Genomic DNA, 6,000 nt, shown 5'->3' with positions numbered 1-6,000 from the left:
TTTCTAGAATATTGGGGCATATTTCTTTCATTAATTCTTGAGGAATGCTGTCACAGCTTTTTTTTTTTTTTTTTTTTTTTTATCTTGACCTTCAGCTAGACCAATAATTTTAAAATTGTCTCTTCTGGATGTAAGGGCAGACAGAGTACATCGGGAGATTGAGGCCCAGAAGTAATTTCTGTGGATATTAGGACTGCCTTGTAGGTGGGATCTTGGCCACAATGAGATAGCTTCATAATGGGTGACTCTCTTGCTGATTGGCTGTGTGTGTGAGCTCACAGGCCCTTTATAAGCCCACTGCAGGCAGCAGTCGCTCTCTTTAACCTGGTGCTTTTCACCCTGGCTCCCTAGTCTGGGTGGCCAAGCCAAGATGGGTAGCCAAAAGAGGTAAGGAGTTTGGTAGTGAACATGTGGGTCTTCTGACCAGGTGTTCACTTGGGAACCAACAAGTCAGGGCATTAGTCAGGGCATTATGTGAGTAGGTATAATAAAGGCTTTTAAGATTACACATGGCTGTTCTTGAGCACGCTACCAGTTATTAAGCTATAGATTCAAGAGATTGTGGCCAGAGACCTTTGAAGGCCTCAGAGGAGGCGAGCTGGGTAGAGTTCACACTGCAAAAGTCAGTGGTCAAAGGTACTTTGTTGGGCCTAGGACAGACTAGTAATTGTAACTGCCAGGTGAGCACGTTACACCTGGATTTGTTTTTCAGCTTACATATTTTTTTTTAGATATTTCACATTTTCTTCCATTTTTTCATTCTTTTTAGTTTGTTTGACTGATTCTTGCTCTCATAGTCATTAGCTTCATTTGCCCCATTCTAATTTTTAATATGTGATTTATTTCTGTTAGTTTTTGTATCTCTTTTTCTGTTTGGTTATTTCTACCTCTGAAGATATAGTTTTCTTTTAGATTTTTTTTTTTTTTTTTACATTTTTGGCCAATTATATTTTTAAGGGGTTATTTTCTTCAGTCAATTTTTTCCTTCCTTTTCCAAGCTGTTGGCACTCTCTTGCATGTCTCTTTTTCATTTTTTTTTCTACTTCTCTTCTTTGCCTTTTAAAGCTTTTCATGATCACTCCAAGAAGCAACTTTGGGCTTGAGACCAATTCATATCACTTTTTGAGATTTCTTCTATGGACATTTTGTCCTTGTTGGAGTTGGACTTTTGGTCTTCCTTGCCATCTTAGTAGCTTTGTATGGTCAAGATTCTTTTCTGTTTCTTGCTCATTTTCTTTTCTTTTCTTTTCTTTTTTTTTTTTTCTTTTTTCTTTTTTCTTTTTTTTTTTTTTTTTTTTTTTTTTTTAACTTTTATGGTTGAACTCTGTTCCTGGGGCAAAGGGGCGCTGTTCCAAACTTCCTGTGGAGCTTTAAGACTTTGGCTTTGAGCACAGGGACCTCTTGGTTTTGAAGGGAATAGCTTTGTCTTCTCTTTTCAGGAAACAGAGTGGTATTCCAGAGTCTGCCTTCTAATGTTGGGACTGGAGGCTGCACTAATGTGCTTCTCTCCTGAGCCAGGACTGAGGGTCTCAGTTGCTAATTTATTGTGATTAACATCCTCTCACTAGCTTTCCCAGGGTCTGTCTGAGCTGGGCTGAACACCTTTTTCTTCCCAATGAGATTGACTTTTCTTGAAGTTTTTCCAATCCATTTTGAGTTGGAGTGTGCATTCATTCCATCAGACTTTGTTCAGAGGCTTGGTTTCATATGGTTTTGAGGGAAACGGAGAGATCAAGAAGCTTCCTGGTTTTACTCCACCATCTTAGCTCCCTCCCCTTCCCTAGAGTTGAATCCATGATTGACTTTTTAACAACTAAAACTATTCTATTGTTACTACTATGTCAAGTGATTTAGAGGACTTTTCCTTATTTAAAGACTCCAAGTTAGTTGAATGGTATGTTGTAGAAGGATATCCCATCAGCATGCAAGGCCTGAACTTAAATACTAGAATAAGCAAGTATAACAATAGCCAGAAATAGAGTCTGCAAAATAATTGAAGTCCAAAAACCAATTGAAAAAAATCAGTTGACATATCTGTTAATCATATAATTCGAAGTCTGATAGGATACTTATATCCTGGGAAACCTCTTCTCTAGAAATTTTTTTTTCCCCAGCAGTCCACTTTAATAGCTAAGGAGTTAACTCTTTATATTGTAATCTCCTTCAGGACAGGTTTTATACTTTTTTCATATTTATATTCCTAGTGTTCATCACAGTGCCTATCACATAATAGATACTTAATAAATGCTTATTGACCGAGGTTTGTGTCAACCAAGTAATGATTTACCTTTCCATGTTGGTGTATTCTGAACAAAAACTAAATATATCTACTTGATCATTACTCACAAGACTCATAGGAATATTGTTTAAATGACCTCTTTTCTGTGGGACTGGGTTTAGTTTTAGGTAATTAATCAATCAATTTCTTCCCTACTTTCATTGTAACAAATATCTGCAAATAGCCTTCTCTTAATATCTCCTTGTTATGTGATAGAGCTCCATAAATGGTTAGTAATGTCTAAATTCTTAGAAACCTTTCCAATAAATAGCCATAGTCATTGCAATTTGCTCCATGGCTTCAAATGATTATGATTCAACATTATCCTTCTCCTCCTTGTTTTTATAATTATTGAATTCCCTTCCTTTTTTTTCTCATACTTTTTCCTTCACTGCTTAGATAATAAAATCTAAGGAATTAGAGTTAGACAAAATTTATCCCAAGATAGCTAAAATTATATATGTGCTATAGTACCAGTTTTTTTTTTTTGTATAATTACCCTGATTTGAGTTTTCTAACCCTGGAGTAAATATTTTTATGTTGAAAATAGATTTTTATAGTTTTGTAAAAAGAAAAATGTGGCTCAGCCAAAAGGCTGTAGAAGACTTACAAGTAGCAATATAAAATATTTCCCATAAAATGTTAGGTTGAAAGTTGTTTGTCATATAGTAAAAACAAATAACAACAGATAGCTATTCAGAATCCTTTCCTGGGACCCCATAAAATATAAAAAACACAGAGGATGACCTCTAGGATATTAGATAGACTTATAGGAGAACTTGGGAAAGAAGTATACAGAATGATAAGGCATGGGAAAATTCCAATTTATAATGCTGTATTGATAAAAAACATTGAAGTCTTGAATAATTATTAGAGAAGGAATACCAAGTATAAAAAAATCTACTTATGTCATTTGCTAGGTCAATTGTACTTTTGTATATAAATTGTGACTCATCTAAGACTGTTGTAAGATAAGTAAAAATCTTAGATAAGCATCTTATTTAAATAAAAATTAGGTGAGAGAGAAAAACAAAAGCCAAAGAAAAGTATCTTCAGCATCCCATCTAATACTTATAAACCAATGACTACTGATTTATGGTTCATGTAATATCTAGCTCACATGACATTTGAGTAAGTTATTTTCTAAAATTGAGGTGAATTTTATCCCAATTTAAGTAATAAGGATCAATTGAGAAAGTAGAAAGATTAAGAAAAATTATGACTATGTAATTTTCTGATGAAAAGTTCAACACATTAATTGGTTATTTTTTTGGGGACTAAATCCCTTAATTTTCTTGGAATGATAGTAACAGTAGATAACATTTATATAGCTCTTTAAGACTTTATATATTTTTATAGAAATTATCTCATTTGATTCTGATGAAAGTGAATTTCAGGCTACTTGTTCTGCAATAGTCTAAGAGAGTTTCCAGAAACTGAGAGATTATTTACTCAGCATGTAACTGGCTCAAAATAACATGACCAGTATATGTTAGAATGTATAAATATCAAAGATGGGTAGTAGCTTGAAAAAAGTCACAAAGCCTGAACTCCAACTCATCTCCCAATTCTTCATTCCACTATTAAAGCCTGCTATCCAGTCAACATAATTCCTGGAATTCTACTACCATCTCCCTTCCTTAAACCTATGGAACAAAGAAATATATAACTTTACATTACTACTGGGACACATAACATCTCAGGAGATGGTTATCTCTCACCTTTCATTCTGTTCATTCATTGTACAGTTCTATGATCTGTCTCTAATATAATTTTTTCCCCAGGAAAATACTTTAGTACCTTAAACTGTCCAAAACCCATTTGATGTCTAGACGTTCTTTTTCAATCATCCAATAACGAGTCTCTAGAGGAAACACATTTCATACTGATGTAGGCAATGAGTTGTTCCTGACTGTTCTCTTTCTGCACCAGTAATGCTTCTAATACCACCTCCACTTTCTCAAAGTCAGAGTTAATATAAGCTTTCTATGTTAAAAGACTTGGTAATTAATTTTTATATTTATACAATTTAAAATCTTCCCAGGTAATATCAATAAAATATATATTTTACTAATTACAAAGTCTAATATCTCAAAAATATGTATATATATATATATATTCAAAATATTATTTTTCTTCATTCAGAGTCATTTTCAATTTACTATTTTATACAATCTCTTCATTTTCTATAAAAAGCCTTCTTTATGTAGATTTTCCTTAGATTTTATATAAACATAATTCAAGTCTATCAAAAGTTTGTTTTTATAGTTATGATTTTATTTTTTCTTTTCATATATTTCTAGAAATTACTAATAATATATTTTAACATTACTCAGCTGAAAATACCTTTCACTGAAATACCTAGAAACAATGGAACAGGTGTTAGATGTATGAATAAAACAAAAATAAACACCAATTTTTTTTAATTTAAAAAAAACTTCTAAACAAATTTTAAAAATACCTTCAATAATAGGGCCAGAGATCTTCATTTTAAGCTGTTAAATGGATAAAATTATTTTACTTAACCATATAATAAAAATGTTATTAGACATAGTTTCAAGTATGGTGTTAAGTTTATATAGCAAAAAAAAAATAAATGTAACTTATTTTTGTCAATTTATGTCATTATTTTGAATTAAGTTCTCTTCCTTACCCTTTACACCCTTGTTTAATATCATAAACATATAGAAACCTTTTGGGCAGTTATAAGACTGTTCAAGTATGATGTATTCTAGACAGAAGTACGTTTGGATTATACAGGATATTAGGAAAATATGGAAAATATGATTACAAGACAGTATTACTACTGATGATTCCAGGAAATCAAGAAATATATAGAAAATATATATGAAATAAATAGACAATACATATGAATTACATAGACCATATATAATAAAATAGTAGAAATATTCATCAAACTTTAATGACTCTAAGAAGATAACCATTTATTTCCCTGTAGCTTATTTATGGATCCAAATTTTCAAAGTTATTCTTCCCTTTTTGTTAGACGATTCATGATTCTTTACAGAAGATAGAGTAACAAAAGAAGAGAAAAGGTCAATAATACCTAATAACTGATCAATCAATAAATAACTATTAAGCATCTACTATGTTTCAGGCATTGTATTAAGCACAATTTCTACTCTGTTATCAATGAGAATAAAGATCCATGAAAGTAGCATTGGATTTTTTATTTCATTTGATTTGTTTTTTGTCTTTTCAATTTTAGAGACTAGCACAGTGCTTTAGTTATAATAGGTCATTTACTAATTTTTGTTCAACTTAATTGAATCCATTTAAATCAAATTCTGTGATATGATCTCTGTACTGTGCTATGTGTAACACTTTATGCCTCTAGGCAGTTTGCATCAACATTGGCTTTTTAATTGATAATTGTAATTCAGTTGAAAGATACCTGGGCATGAGTCCAAATCAAGTTCATTGATTGATTGGCCTAACACTGAGTCCAAAGAGACTGGTGGAAATCTGGAACAGGGAGAAGTTTAATGGTCTAAGGCCAGCTTTTGGGGATATATTATCTAAAGTAAAATCTAGAAGGAAGTTTAATGTTTTGGATTGGAGAAATTATTTGCCATGTGCTAGTATCTTCTTCATTTGGTCTTTAGTGTTATTGTGACTTCTAATCAGCTTATGACTTCATGGCAATAAGGCTCAATGGATCTAGAAATCAAATGTCAGGTATCTCCACAGTTTGTCATTCT

The 6,000-nt window shown here is 32.1% G+C and overlaps 1 long non-coding RNA gene across 1 annotated transcript in view; it reads left to right on the top strand.

Moving 5' to 3' along the window:
* Positions 1-328: 328 nt before the first annotated feature.
* Positions 329-6,000, top strand: part of LOC141553712 (uncharacterized) — a 92,151-nt gene continuing 86,479 nt past the window's right edge. The window contains exon 1 of the long non-coding RNA XR_012485598.1: positions 329-387. This is a non-coding gene — a long non-coding RNA (uncharacterized LOC141553712). The remainder of the gene's footprint in view (positions 388-6,000) is intronic.

This window comes from Sminthopsis crassicaudata, chromosome 2, assembly GCF_048593235.1.
Source record: "Sminthopsis crassicaudata isolate SCR6 chromosome 2, ASM4859323v1, whole genome shotgun sequence".
NCBI classification, from domain to species: Eukaryota; Metazoa; Chordata; class Mammalia; order Dasyuromorphia; family Dasyuridae; genus Sminthopsis; species Sminthopsis crassicaudata.
Note: the sequence above shows the minus strand (reverse complement) of the source record. Positions and strands in the feature narration are given on the sequence as shown.